General features: G+C 37.0%; 1 protein-coding gene across 3 annotated transcripts in view; it reads right to left on the bottom strand.

Annotated features, from left to right (window-relative positions):
* Positions 1-16,400, bottom strand: part of PIEZO2 (piezo type mechanosensitive ion channel component 2) — a 557,384-nt gene that overhangs the window by 448,736 nt on the left and 92,248 nt on the right. The gene's annotated exons all lie outside the window — the stretch shown is intronic.

The following is a 16,400-nucleotide window of genomic DNA, read 5'->3' as shown; positions in this document are numbered from 1 at the left end:
AAGAAGTTAGGAGGCAAGCTGAAGGAAATATTCAGCATGAGAGCTGATATGATGAACAGCAGTAGAAGGAAAGATCAACAATATGATGCAAGCAGCTCAAGGAGGTTAGAAACTTAGGAAGACTAGACTATTGGAAGTAATTCCTGTTGAGGAAGACTTTAGTGCGGGCAAACCTGGACTTATTCTTTCTCACAACCATCCAGATGCTAATTCTACTTGTCTGGATGGCCAATTCTTCTGAAGGCCTTTCAAAATCAAGTATTCATTTCATTCTTTCAGATATGACAAAGAAGTAGAGTAAGATGGAATATAGTACAGATTAGTAAGTACTGTCTACCTTAGGCCCAGATATTACTCCCTAGAGGCTACTCTCCCCACCTAAAGCTTTGAACCTATCCAAATCATCTGAGAAAAGATCTGTTTATGCCAAGGAAAACCTTAGAAATCTTAATAGTAGATATTCCACAGAGGACAAAAGTTCTGTCATTATTCCAGAATCTCACCCCCTCACATCCCTAGAGCTTTCTGCAACAGAGCGATATTGGCAACATTTGCATCTTAGTCATGTCAGGGTCACTTTATCTCTATACATGTAACTCACTGGCCTGGGGACAAATGATGTGTGCCCTTTGTACACAAAGTCCTCTCTGAGACTTATGTGGCTAAGTCATTTGGCCAAGTTTCTTTTTAACTACTGTGGGAAGATGAAATGTTACTGCCTCAATAACATACTAGAAAAGAGTTCCAAACTTCACTATACACACACCAAGAACTTGAGTATTGGTGCATACATAGCTATGACTGAGTTTCCATATGTGACCAGAGTAGCTGGCATTTCTAAAAGATGGGTATCTAATACATATGCCATTTAAAAAAATATTTCTTAGGAGGTGAGTCCTTCATAATCAGTTTCTAGTCTATATAAGCATGAACAACATGGCAATGAGCCCCATTTCCTTACAACCCAACTGATTTTTGAAATGTCTAGGTCAACACCCTCTGGAATGATAATTTTCAAAGAAGGGGCCATGAGTGTGTTATATGACTGTGTTAAAAGGGAGATTATTTTATAGCAGAGGAAGATCCTCTTTATCCAGAACTATATTGGCACTTTAAAAGAAAATAAATTTCCAAAGATGGTGACCATCTTATGATACAGACAGTATTATATATATTTTTTCTAACTACTAAGGGAAATCAAGGAACAAACTATACTTATAGAGAAACTAGCCAAGAGGAAAATATTTTTGTTTGACTGTTGTGCATGTTCTTACTAAACCAGAGTATAAGGAAAACTCATTCAGGACTTTCTCATAGGTCAATAGGATGGTATTAAAGAAAAGAACCTTAGGGATCATCCAGTCCAAAACCTTTATTCTATATTTAAGAAAACAGAAGCATAAAGAATTTAAGTGGGTTTTTCAAGATCCTATTGAGGGTAAGTTGCATAGTCAAGATCAGAATCTAGGTCTAATGACATCAAATGAAATGTTAGCCAAATTTTAAATAAAGGGAAGGGAGAGGAAAGGGAGGGAAACACATGTACACTCATATGCATGTGGAGCCTTAGTCTTGATCCAAAGCCAAATAATTAAAGTCATGTAAAAATGAGAGATAATGGTGTTTATTTTTAATAGTAAATTGGCTCTCTTTCACAAAATATTTCATCAAACATTTGTCTCAAACTCATATGTTCACTATATATGGAGGTGGTTTCCAGACACTTTGCCTTCTAATTGGCAAATAAGAGGCAGAAAATGGTCATGTTCCTATTGAGCTGTTTGATTAACATGCTCTCTTCATACAAGTGAATGACAGAGAAAGGAGAAAATCTTTTGATAGAAATCATATCATCTAATTTAGAAATGTTTGCTTCAAATAGACATTTAACAAAATCAATTCAATTCAGCAAAAAATTATTAAGCACTTAGTGTGTTCAGAGTGTAAGGTGAGGTGTTGGGAAAACAACAATGTAGTGAGAAGATCTCTGCCCATCCAAAAAGGGTTCAATAAATATATAAACAAAAGTACAGCCCAAGTCAGAATGTGATAAATCCATAGAAGAGCTTACAGTGATGAGAGATGCAAGGGGGAAAAAAAGATTATTTAAACATACCCCAAAAGTAAGGTAAAAAATAAAGTTCTTAATCATTCAAAATAATTTTTTCCTTCTGTTTTCATTTCTTCTGATATTCTTTCATAGTATAATTGAACATGAAGTTTCTTTAAAATGCATGTGTATCTGCATGTGTGTGTATGTAGGTAAACCTATATACATGTTCATAAACAAGACAGGAGAAATCAAGGATTAGAAGAATGCCTGGAATTCACAGTAAAGGGACCTTGAGTTCCTGTATATATCCATCACTTATATAGTCTTCTGTCTCTACTCACGCCAGAAGTGTGTATTCTAGTCTACCCTGACCATTTCTTTTTTTAAAAACGTACGTTAGCATCTTCAGAAATTTTACATTCTCCTTCACTCTTTTTTTTTCTTTCACCATGTCTCTATAAATAGCTTGGATACTCAAGTTAAGAAAGTTAACCTCTGGCAGTAGTACCTTCTCTTATTACCCAGATGTTACTAGCAGTATGCAAACGGTTTCATATAGCCAGATGGGCACGTCACATGAGTAGATAGATAGGTACAGAATGGATAGAACACTGGATTTAGAGTCAGGAAGACCTGAGGTCTAATGTGACCTCAGACACTTAACTAGTTGTATAACTTTGGGGAAGTCACTTAACCTTTGTTTGCCTCAGGTTCCTCAATTGCAAAATAGGGATAAAAATAGTGCCTACCTTCGATGGTTGTTGAGAGGATAAAATGAGACAATATTTTTAAAGAGTTTACCAGTATCTGGAACATAGTAAGTGCTATGAAATAGTTGAAACTAACACCTGATTGTAGTCTTTTCAGTCAAAATTTCAGGAAAAGTAATCTACCTTTCATTAAGTGTAGAATAAATCAGGAAACCTCATTAATTCAAAATATGAAAAAAAATTAGACTGGAGCTAGGCTGTCATATTATCTGTCAAACAAGAAGAAATTAATTATTCTTTTGAGAATATTTATCTGCACTTATTCAATAATCTCTCTTAAGTTCCTAGATACATGGTGTTGAATTGATCAGTTCACTTCTCTAGGTTTCAATTTCTGAATCTATAAAATGAAAGTGACAGGTTGAAGATCTTGGTCTGAACAGTCATACAGTCCCATACCCTCACAATAGAGTTAAAGAAGCAGAAGCCCAAGGAGAATACTTCATTTGTCCAAGGTCTCACAGAAAGGTTGTGAAGCAGGCTTCTATCCTGTGACTTCTTGACTCCAAGGCAAAGTCTTTACTCATTATAAGACACTATCTCTCAAAAGCTGTGATGCCCAGTATTCCCAGGTCCTCTCTCATCCAAATACAACCAGAGCAGACCTTACTTATCTTCTGAGATCAACCAAAATGGAATAGGCTCAGAGTGATGAATTTGAAGTCTTTTTCTGCTCTAAAATTTTATGATTCTATGATTGTCTACGATTTATTTGTTCTATCTTGCATACTTCATGGCTACATGTAGCTAGTATTCCACTCTGAACTTAAACAATCTATTTATTTTTGCTTTCTCTCATTTCTACCCAGGGGCTGCCTTTTTATGTAAAATGGTTACCACATACTACAATTTCACCCACTTTTAATACACCCACCATTCCATATAGGTATGGCATTTTCTAATGTAGTTATAGCTCTTCATTTGTAAATATTCACTGTGTTAAGGTGATGTCTTCTTTGCAGCAGATAATACATAAGCATGAACTTCTGAAGTCTAACCACTTTTCTTACAAAAATATATTTTTAAAATAACACACCATCTTCCTTCCCCATTACAAATGTAATTCCAAAAAGTCCAGCCTTCATTTTATCAACAATGTGTGCACGGACCTATAAAAAGCCTTTCAAAACAGAGCTATTTGATAAATATTTGATGAGCAACATATGGCTGAGTGACATAATTAGTTACTGCAATTCAAATACAAAAATACATTTAAATCAGCACCTTGTTACTTTCTACCTTCAGCTCAGTTTGCACACATGCGGAAAGACTTGCTTGCTTAATGGCTTCTTTTTCAAAATGCCAAACAGCGCAATATATATATATATACCAATAGCCATAACATCAAATAAGTCTGCTGGTGAACAAGACTGTCTATGAATAATTCATTCTAACTTTTGGCACAGAGTGCTTACCAGTAACCAGTCATCTAACGAAATGCCTACAAGGTGTTGGCACATCAAAAAATGACGGAGAAGCCATTTATCAGCTACAAGAGTATACTCAGTTGGGCTTTACTTGTCTACAGCTACTTCACTATAACCCACTTCCCCTTCCTTCTCTTCTTGTAACTCTCTTAGCGACCTCACTGACCTCTTTGTAATTTCCATTATATCATCAAGCATTTATGTATTATTTAGATCATCACACAATGCAAAGATAGTTAGTTAAGAAAGCATCTGAGGATTAAAGATTCCCTGAAAGGCTGATCAGCATATATGGTTCTCCCTGCACTACCAATGTAGTCCTTTACCACCAACCAAAATCCATTCATTATTCAAAGGCAGTTTATTGAAGAAATTGCTAGGGAAAGCTGACAAAGAGTTCTTTAGATAAGAACCTTCTAAACCCTCTAAAACAAGGACCTGAAGTTTTGTGTCCAAGGTGGAACGGCCAGAGTCAGCATGCCCCTGATAACTTCAACACTCCTTCATCTGCAGTTCTTATTTATGTCTCTGTCATTCTATACCAAGTACCCACCTTCCAAGGTTCCCACACCCAGTCACACTTTTCTGCTAAAGAGGTCCTCCAGTAATTTGTGTTAAAATGTTAGATGACAATATTTTGTTTTTTTTTATAACTTTGAAGAACTTAATTCTTTATAGCTGTCTATGAAAGTATTCTTTCCTCCTTTAGACTATAAATTCATTGAGAACAGGGAGTAATTGATCTAAATGTTAAAGAGAATCATTATCACAAAATACTAAATTCTTACCTTATTGCAGGCATTGTGCTAAAGACCAGTAATTAAAAGAAAAGCAAAAACAGGGTTACTTTCCTCAAAGTGTTCACATTCTGTGATGGGGGAAGCAACATAAAAAATCATGAATATAAAAATTATTTTAAATAATATAAATGGAAGGTAATCTCAGAAGAATTAAGAAAAACCTCTACAGAATATGGGATTTAAGCTGATATTGAAGGAAGCCAGGGAAGTTAGTCAATAAAAGTGAGGAGGAAGAGAATTCCAGGCTTAGGGAATAGCCAATGAGAATGCAAAGTTGAGGGATGGAGTGTCCTGTGTGACAAATAGCAAATAGCTCAGGAGAGGCATAGCGGAGCTAGGTGGTAGAGGAGAAAGAGAGCTGTGTCTGAAGTCAGGAAGAATTGTCTTCCTGAATTTAAATCTAGTCTCAGATACTTACTAGCTGTGTGACCCTGGGAAAGTAACTTTATCCTGTTTGTCTCAGTTCCTTCATCTGTAAAATGAGCTGGAGGAGGAAATGGCAAACCACTCCAGTATCTTTGCCAAGAAAACTCCAAGTGGGGTCACAGAGTGAGACACAACTAAAAAAGTGATTGAACAGGAGAGCTACATCTTAGAGTATGTAGAGGGGAGGAAAGCATTAGAAAACTAGAAATATAGGAGGGTTCTTTTAAAGGTCAAACTGAGGGTTTTCTAGAAACTTTGCTGCTCTCCCAAACCTAGCACCAATCCAAGCGCAGTGCATTGTACAGAAAAGGTGCTTAAAATGTTTATTGTATTATAATTTACTAGCAATCATCAAACATATACCTCTACTGTGCTAAAGACTTAGTGTGCCAAATCAACATTTAGTGAGTATCTACCTCAATATCCCCAGTAAAGCATTGTGTAGACCTTGAAGCGCCACATAAACGCTAGTAATTAACGTTATCATTTTCATTGTTATTATCTTCCAATTAGGGATGAGGCAGCGAACAGAAATTGGATCTCTTGATGCTTGGCTTAATGCTATTTTTTTTTTTACTACATCATGAAAAGCTGACATTAGCTTAGGGAAGAAAAAAGAAAGAAAGAAAGGATTACACACATATCCTGTCTATAAACTTCAAACAGTTGATTTACTGAGGAGCAAAACTAGTCTATCCTGTGACATTTCAGCTATAAAAATATACAAAGGTGGGATTGCTCCAAACTTAAAATGTTGACCCAGAGTATACAAATCCTTCTCAGGCTGCTTGAATGATATAAAATAACAAACAAATAAAAAAAGCAAAACCAAAGAATGTCTGGCCAAGAACCAAGGAGTAATGGAAAAAAAGCGTTGGATTTGATATCACAGGACTTGATTACAAAGCCCAGCTATGCTAATTACTATCCTGTGATATTGGGCAAATCACTTTATCCAACTCTAGTTTTCTTATTTGTAGAATCAGAGGTTTAGGTCAGATGATGTATAAAAATCCCTTTCAGCTCTAAGTCTATGGTCTAATGAAGGTTTAATTAGGATCCAGAAAAGACAATCACTTTTTTCTATATGAGTACATGGAGGCAGCACCCAAAGAGACCCAAACTAACTACTTCAGCAGCTACCTCAATAACTTTTTTCCGGTGTCTCATCATGGGGCTGTCCAATGACCAGAGCAAAATAATTTCACTCAGGTGGACCAATGGTGAGCCTTTGAATAAAAACAATGAAATCTAGTTTTGGTCTTGGCTTATCATGATACCTGGCCACCTGATTCTTTGCCATCTACAATCATTTCTTTGATTATAAAATGATATGAACTAAGTCCCTCAGATAGAGAACTGTGTTTATTGAAGTTTCCTCTCTTCTTCTGACTGTGGTACATATTTAGCTGAAAATAATGGGATTTTTTTTTAAAAAGCAATTATGGAGGGACACTACTCCATAGAGACTACTAAAAAAAATGGGTGCCTTTATATTGATATTTATCATTATGCACATATCTAATAATTTCTTCAATGATGCTATTAGGTTTTTGTCTCTAATTTCATGATGTAATAATAGAACACACACATGCACACAAACAAAAAAAAAACATAATATAAAGACCAACCAAGGGTTTTAACAAAAACCAGACACAGATTGCTTTAAATGTTAAACACTATTTTCTTTTTTGCTGTCTAAACATTCAATCCAACAAATATTTACCAAATGTCTGCTACACATACACAAGTGCTGGTCCCCTCTGAATTTTTCTGTAGACAAAACTTAAATTAATTTTTTCTCTTCACTCTGGGCCTTCAGTGACTCACAAGAGAGATTTTTCCCTTGGGTAAAAGTAAAAATTGAACTCTATATGTTCTAGGAATAAAAAATATGAATTTCACAAATGGAAGATACATTAATTTTCTATGTAATTTTTGACATAGCCCATAGCTGTATTATTGGCCAAATTTGGGCAGTTTACTATCTCTTTCTATGCTTTTATATTGCAGGGCAACTTTGGCATATAATTTTAAAAGATTACTTGCTCATCAGGTCATAATTATCACCAAAGTTATATAATTAATTAAAATTCATAATTATCACTAGTTCATAATTATCATCAAAGCACACCAAATCCTTTGCCTCATACCAACTCCCAGTTCCAGTTCCTCCCCACACAGATGCTGGTATGATCTTCCCTATAACCACAAAATCTTAGAGTTGAAACATAGCCTCATAGGCTATAAGATTCAGCCCATGCTTAACTAAGAATAAGAAAAAGTAGAATATCAAATTAATTCCCCTTTTATAGAAACATCTGCAAATATTATAGAAAAAAATGTTGCTACTACTGCCCATGAAACTGAGATACATTTCAGTAGAGACAGATAAGAAGCCAAGAGAACCCACAACATCTATTTGTGGAGTGTTTGTGTTTAGGGTGAGGCAAAGGAGATACAAGGAATCACTCCCTTTGAAAAATTCCAAAGCAAAGTCTAAAATAGTTGCCAATTTGGTAAAATTGTTATTATCACTTTTATGCTGACTAGGAAAGATAGAGCCAAGAATACTGGAAGAGAGTATGCAATAAGAGCAAGGAAACGTTGCATAAGCATAACTGATCACCAGCTAACATTGGGTATTGATGGAGACACAAAAGAAAAAAAAAGTCCACCTTAATTTGTTCCAGTCTGATATCGGAAGTAATAAGAGTCAGCATTGTGTTTGATCATAATGTGAGTAAGGAATGCATAGAGATAAATTCTCTAGTGTTAAACTTTATACAGATATTCATAGGGAAATAATAAATTTTCAAAACCTATGGTTAATCTTAAGCCTAGTCAAAAGGTTTCAATATAATTAATTGGGGGTGGGAGGTACAGATAGAATCCATTGGTAGTTTTAGGGTGCTTTTTCATGTGCCATGAATTTGAATATTGATGTTCCCACCCAAAAAGAATGTGTGATTCTGAACAGCATTGTATAATATACTACCTTGTTTACATCACTCTTTATAGATGTAAGGTTGTATGATTTCAGAAGCTAATACTTCATTAATATGAAATACTTTAGCCACCAGGAGTTAATTATGCCTTAGTTAATAAATTTAATGGAGTACACTCCTAACCATTAAAAAAAAACAGCAAGAGGAGATTAATTTCCCCTTCTGCAGCCCTGAAGATTTCAAGAGAGAAAGTCTAGAGCTCCATGTTATGACATCAAACATTTTTTTAAATTGTCTAAGTTTCTTTAATGGCTCACCCAGCATGACCCCAGTAAAGCAGAGGAAAAAATTACATGGCCTATTATTCTAGGAGTTTATATCTCAGGAAATGGTTGCATTTAATAAACTATCACAGTGGATTGGTAACCTGGGATTTAAGGCCTTGATTCTAGGATGTGATAGCCCCAGCAAAGTGTCAAGAAAGGTTACCAGGACCCCAGAATGCAGGCCTAACAAGTCTACCCTGGCTCAAACTTTGGAAATATATGCAAAGCCAAGGAACAATTTCAATGCTTTCTTATACAAATATTACCCCTAGTCCCTTTTTTCTTTTTCATCCACAATACAAAATTCCTGTGATTTTTCTTCTTCTTCACCACTTTAATGTTTCACATCCCCATCCAAAACCAATCTTCTTATATGGCTCAACTATATCTGGAATAATAATAGAACTTACATGGCACATAAAGGTTTTCAAGGTATTTTACATATATTTTCCTATTTGATTTTCACAATAGCCAGATGAGGTAGGTGCTATTGTCATCCCTATTTATAGATAAGGAAACTGAGGCTGAGAGGGAATTAGGAGACTTGGCCTGGGTCATCCAGTTAGTAAGGCAGAACTTGATTATCAATTTGTGAGTCAGTCAACTGCTTTGTTAAATGGAAATCCAGCTTACTATCCATCATGCCATCTAGTTTCTACTTTTGTATACAGTTCTTTGATGCCACATTTTCTAAGAGACACACACACTCAATAAACTCCAATGGTTTTCTGTTGCCTCCAGGAACAGACACAAAAGGCTCTGTTTGGCATTCTAAACTCTTCATAAGCTATTCCCCTCCTATCTTTCAAGTCTTACCCTTTACTCCTGGACACACTTTTCAATATGGTGACATTGGCCTCCTGGCTATTCCATGAACAAGTCACTCCATTTGTCAGCTTTGGACACTTTCTCTGGCCATCCCCCATGCCTAGAACACTCTCCCTCCTCAACTCCAGACATCAATCTCCCTGGCATCTTTAAAGTCTTAACTAAAATTCCAGTTTCTCAAGGAAATCTTCCCTAACCCCTATTTATTCTAGAATCTTCCCTCCATTAATGATTCCCTATTTATTCTGTATACACATTATTTCACACAACTTGTAAGTTGTCTCCCCTGTTAGATTGTAACTTCCTTGAGGGGAGGAACTGTCTCTTTTTGTATCCCCAGCATTTAGCATAGTGTCTGGTACATAGGTACTTAATTGTTTTTTTTTTCAAAATGAAGTAAACACTGACACTTTAGACACAGAAAGTGAACCCAGAAGGTGTTACTTAATGGTAGAAATAGCATTGTGTGTAGATCCAAAGGACCTGATTTCTACTGCTATAAGTACTATGAGCTTGAATGATACATCATCACCTAATTTCAAGCCTCAGTTTCTTTGTTTGCAAAACAAATTATATTATAGGACTGTGGTGAAGATAAAATGAAATATATACAAAACATAAAACAGTATAGTATGGTAACTAGAATGACTTCAAACCAGAAACCCTAGTCAAGTCCCATCTCAGAGATACATATATACATATGCACATACATACATACATGCATACATGCATATACACATACACATACAAATGCATGTATATTCAGCAAGTCACTCAGTTTTGTAGAACATTCTCTGAGACCATACATTGCAGAAGAGCAAGAGGAAGACTTGGTAGAAATCAGAATAGTGGGGCTCTAAGCCCCTTTTCTGATACAAATTCACTGTTTAACATTAAACAATGACAAGTTCACATCTGTCAAGTGTTTTAAGGTTTCCATAGTATTTTCCTTCTAACAACCCTGTGAGATTGGTCATAATAAATATTATTAACTCCATTTTGAAGAAATCTAGCTTGGGAAGTGTGATGCGTACAATCTGAAGTAACTGAGGAAACAAAGCTTTGAGCTTTGAAGCATATCAGTTTATTAAGCAATGCATGCCAAATGCATAAAAAATTGGGACCAGGCCTTCTCAGCTTAGCAGTGGACCCTGAATACAGGGGGAGAAAGGGTTTAGTGCATCAAAAGCAAACAATTTACAGGATATAAACCAAGATACAGAATTAGATAACCTGATTTCTAATTGGAGGAAAGATTAGGGACTTTCCAATTTGGGAGGGGGATGAGTGAGTTGGCAGCAGGGAGTGCAATTCCCTGAAATCAGAAAAAGAAGTGTTCCACTCCTCACCAACTGTCTGTATTCAGAGGAACAAGGGAAACAGTAACTGATTGACCAGTATGAGGCCACTTTTCAGAAAAGGCATATGGATTGCTTAAGATACAGAATTGTGATAAAACTCCTTGCATGCTGACTGGGTTTCCAATTAACATACCCTAGGTCCTAAATTTCTCTAAGTAACAGGTAGAGCTGGTCCAGCTTCCCAGCCATGCAGGGTCAGGTTCAAACAATGTAATAACATTTTTCTCACAATTTCCATGATTGAATAAAGTTTTCTCACAAAACAAAAATTGGACTAAACCCAAAATGGAATAGAAAGGGAACTGAGCTAGAGCCAGAAATGAGTAAAAAAGAGGGATTCAATATAGTTCACTCAGTTCCCATAATGCTCTCAGGAGATGAACTGATTGTTCTATGATTCCATATAGCTAGCAATCATCAGTGCCAGGACTCAAACTCAGATCCTCTGATTCTGAGGGGAATGGTCATTCTACTATAGCACACTGTGAGTCACAGAAACTCTCCAGACCTCAATTCAACCATCTATAAAATAAGTGTATTAGGCTAAATAAATGCAAAAGTCACTTTCAGCTCTAAATATGTATGACAATACAGCTATCCAAGACCAAATGTGGCTATTGCAAAAATGCAGTGAGTTTATTGTCACCACAGATATTTAATCAGAAGCTTCCTATTGATCCAAAAGGGCTGTTGAAGGAGGAATTTCTGAATAAAGTGGGAAGCTGTATCTCTACTTTTTCAACTGTAGTATTCTATGACCTTGTGTATTAGTCCACATGTTTCAGCTATCATAAAAATTCTAAACACAGAATTTGAAGAGAAAATTCATGCTAAAAATCAATGCTAAGTTCTATGATGAAATTCTTGCAAGAATCACACCTCCCACCTGTATGAGAAGAGAAGAACCATCACTCAAAGTATGTTCTAAAATATTCAATAGAAGCACAGACAGCTGTCTGGTCCCAGAAAATATAGTGGCTTAACATATTTGACTTTTAAACTACATGAAAATACTACTGATTCCAGGCACAGAAGGTAAAATTGAAATTGAAGTACTCTTTGGATCCATTTAGACTCTTAAATAATGTCACTCTCAGATTCTGTGGTAAAGTGTATTCTCCCAGGTCTTTCCACATCTTTGCTTATTGGGTTATGGGTACCCAGCTTATGGGTACCAGCATATGCACAAAATAATAATTGTAATTTGTCCATTATTCATCAGTAATAATTTATTATGAGGAATCACTTTGTAAACCATAAAATAACATCATATGTAGTAGTCTTCTTCTTTCTATTGTCCTTCCTTCTTTCCCTTCTTCCTCTTTATCCTCCTCTTCTATTTTCTCCCTCCTCCCCCAATTCTATGCTCCCACAAATGCACTGGGTACTTAACTTCTTCAGTCTAGTAAGATAATTCTTAGTAAATGCCTGCTTTACACTGCACTGACCCACCACCAAAAATGGTATCAGGTCCTGAAACAAAGCCAATGCAATGGCTCAAAATATTACCTTTAAAACCTTAGAATTCAGTCTCATTTCTAAAATCTCCCAAAATGTAAAATACCGCAAAGTATAGTTTGCACATATTGTAGTTCAGAGTCCCCCCTCTCTAGATGTTTAAAAAAATAATGCTTGGATTAATTGTCGATCTCTATCTTGGCCCTGAAAAGGCAGGAAAAAGTAAAAACAACATGGTGTCCGAATACAAGAGTGAAAGGGACATGAGAGTTTCCTTTTCTTCCCTCACAGCTGTCACCTTTAGCACTTTTAAGGGCAGCACAGCAAACATCTGTACATTTATTTGCGTCTTGTTTTCTCATTGTCCTTGTAATGTTCTGTTATAAAATGGACTGGCAGTTTAACTCTGAGGTGATTTCCTTACATAGGGAGGATTGGCTTTGATGCTTTTGATTTTATTTTGCACTTCTGTTTTTACTGGCAACATAGGACCCTTGTGCACCTGAGCATAAACTTGTGGGCCTGTTAGTGATGGGTTCTTGCCAAAGCATATTAGTAATAGCACTCTGTTGGCTGAGGCTGGGAGCAGGGGGCTGCTTAGTTTGATTAAAAGGCTGCAGATGGGGATTGTCACAGTCGTATAGGAAACCATGTCTGAAACAGGGGAATGTATCCATTTAACTGACTTTAGAATAAAAGAAAAAGAAGAATTCAAAGCAAAAACAATTTTAAAAAATTGAGCCTGTATAAAACTGTTCGTTTTTTAGAAAGACATACTAATCAATTGTATCTGTGATCTTTTTTTTTCCTTACACCATCTGACTAGGAATAGGAGGGTCTTGTCTTTCAAATGCATGGGCTATTCCAACCAGAGTTTCTGGTCCCCAAACTCCCTGGGGTTTCCTAGAAGGAAATTGGTATTTATCATTAAAGACGAATGAGCTATATGCTCTCTTCCAGACATTAATCATATCATGAAGCTATGATGCCCTTCTTCTACAAGGGAAGTAGGTAGAGTCCTTCAATCAATATCCCTCTGTTAAAAAGTAAATTATTGTTTTGCCCCTTTTTTCTACCAAAGAAAATGATCTTTAGATTGTAAAGGACAGAATAAAAGTGATTAAGAGGATAGCAACCTATGATTAGTGAGGAGACAGTAAAACAATGCTAATCTTCAGTCAGATTTAGTCACCAAGCTTGGATTAACTATGTCCTGGGGTCCAGAGGTAGTGACTAGGTTTGCTAAACCACCATTACAGATTTTAGAAAGTACAAAGAATGGAGTGGTGATGTGGAATGAAAGAAGAACCACATTGTTTTTTTTTCCTTTTGCAGGGCAATTGGGGTTAAGTAACTTGCCGAAGGTTACACAGCTAGTTTTTTTGTTTGTTTGTTTCTGTTTTGTTTTGCGTGGGTGTTAAGTGTCTGAGGCCAGAACCGAACTCAGGTCCTCCTGACTCCGGGCCGGTGCTTTACTCACTGCGCCACCTAGCAGAAGAACCACATTTTGATGGATGCTTGATTGATTGATTGATTGATTGCTTGAAAAATTCTAGAATATACTCTGAAAGGGGAGGAAGCAAAAACGACTAATAACCATCATAACCACATTCAGAAGAGCTCATGCCAAATTAACCTCAAATTCATTTTTGAACAATGTAACTAGGTGAGGGGACTGCTATAAAGAATATGCCTAAATTTCGACAAAGAATTTAACAAAATCTCTTATCTATCTGTGAAAATGATGTACAGGTATGATACCAGTGGAAAACTCCAGAACAGTTCCTTTAAACTCTCCTTAGAATAAAGTTTGATTTCTAAAATCTGCTGAAAGGTAAAATCCCCTAGCTGGGTAGATCTGAAACTCAAAGAAGGATTATTAATGGGTGAATGTCAACTTGGATTGTATCCCAGGGAATTATCTTTTGTACCACATTCTCCTACATTATCATCAATGCTTTGGATTGTCACATATAGCATACTTATGTCCTTGGCAGATAGCACAAAGATAAAAGTGATCGCTAAGGTTTTGGATGTCAAGAGTCAGTGTCTAAAAAGATCTCAAGGTGGGGGCAGGGGGCAAGTCAAGATGGTGGAGTAGAAACAGGACCTCCACTGGGCTCCAGCTTCCACCTTCCACAATCCATGTAAAAGGGGACTCTAAACAAACTTTAGAGCTGCAGAATCCACAAAATGACACAGAGAAGTTAATCTCCCACTGAGGACAACCCAGCAGGCTTGCAGGAATCAGCCAGCACAGTGCTCTGGAAGCTGAGCCCAGCCCCACACCAGAGGCTTTTTAGCCCCAAGGTGGGCCTGACCAGCCTGCAGCCAGGGGGACTCCAGATCAGCAGCAGCTATGGCCGTTTCCAGAATTAGCAACACATAGAAGCGAAGGACAAAGTGAGATGTCAGTGCAGTCTGGACTTTGGGACCCAGTAAGTAGGAGTAGATAGGCTTTTGCCCCTGGGGTGAGAAGCCACTGAGACACCAGCACAGCCAGCCAGCACCATGTGGCAGCTTCAGCTCCTGGCCTGCAAAGTGTAGGGGGACCAAGCACCACTCTGAGGGGTAATCACTCTTGCTTTAACCTTCTTGGATCTGGATTGCAGTCTAGGGTGGAGGTCCTGGGGTGTGTGTCCAGCTCACCAGAGCATGTGGAGACCTCAGAGAGGGCACCCATCTAATACCTCTGGCAGCTTAGAAAACCCCAGCATTTGGGACAAAAGCTCCCCTGTCTGGTGGCAGAGTCCTACTGTGGCAAAAAGCCCAGGGGTCAAGTGACTGAGGGGGGACATGACCAGGCAAAGGAAACAAAGCAGACAGAAGATTCTAACATTAGACTCCTATTTTGGGGACAAAAAGGAGCAAAGCATGGAACAGGAGGAAGACAGTGAAGTCAGAACTCCTGCACCAAAAGCTTCAAAGGAAAATAGGAGCTGGTTATAGGCCATAGAGGACCTTAAGAAGCAGATAAGAGAAGTGATGGTAAAATTGGGAAAAGAAAAGAGAACGATGCAAGAAAATTATGAAATGAGAGTCAACAGCCTGACTGAAGAAAAGAATACCTTAAAAAATAGACTAACTCAAATGGCAAAAGAGGCTCAAAAAGGCAATGAGGAGGAGAATGCCTTAAAAAGCTGAATTTACCAGATGGAAAAAGAATCTCAAAAGCTCACTGAGGAGAATCATTGCTTCAGAATTAGATTGGAGCAAATGGAAGCTAATGACTTTATGAGAAATCAAGATGCTGTTAAACAGATCCAAACAAATGAAAGAATAAAAGGCAATGTGAAATATCTCATGGGAAAAACCACTGACCTGGAAAATAGATCCAGGAGAGATCATTTAAAAATTATTGGACTACCTGAAAGCCATGACCAAAGTAAGAACCTAGAAAGCATCCTCTAGGAAGTTCTCAAAGAAAACTGCCCTGATGTTTTAAGTGCCAGAGGGTAAAATAGAGGTTGAAAGAATCCACAATCACCTCCTGAAAAAGATCCCCAAAAGAAAACTCCTAGGAATATTATAGCCAGGCTCTGGAATTACCAGATTAAGGAGAGAATATTACAAGCAGCCAGGAAGAAACAATTTGAATATTGTGGAAACACAATCAGGATAACCCAGGATCTGGCAGCTTTTACACTGAGGGATCTAAGGGCTTGGAATATGATATTCAGGAGGTTAAAGGACCTGGGATTAAAGCCAAGAGTCACCTACCCAGCAAAAATGAGTATCATGTTTCAGGAGAAAATATGGTAATTCCATGGAATAGAGGACTTGCAAGCATTCTTGCTGAAAAAACCAGAGTTGAATAGAAAATTTGACATTCAGATACAAGAAACATGAGAAGGTAAACAGGGAAAAGAAATCATAAGGAACTTATCAAAGTTGAACTATTAACATTCCTACATGGAAAAACAATAATTGTTACTTATGAAACTTTTTCAGTAGTTAAAGGGAATATATATATATATATATATATATATATATATATATATAT

This window comes from Petaurus breviceps, unplaced genomic scaffold (assembly GCF_028583685.1).
Source record: "Petaurus breviceps papuanus isolate PSGF00001 unplaced genomic scaffold, PetGlider_PUasm1.0 38, whole genome shotgun sequence".
Classification (NCBI taxonomy): domain Eukaryota; kingdom Metazoa; phylum Chordata; class Mammalia; order Diprotodontia; family Petauridae; genus Petaurus; species Petaurus breviceps.
The sequence above is the reverse complement of the archived record's forward strand: the minus strand, read 5'-3'. Positions and strand labels throughout refer to the sequence as shown.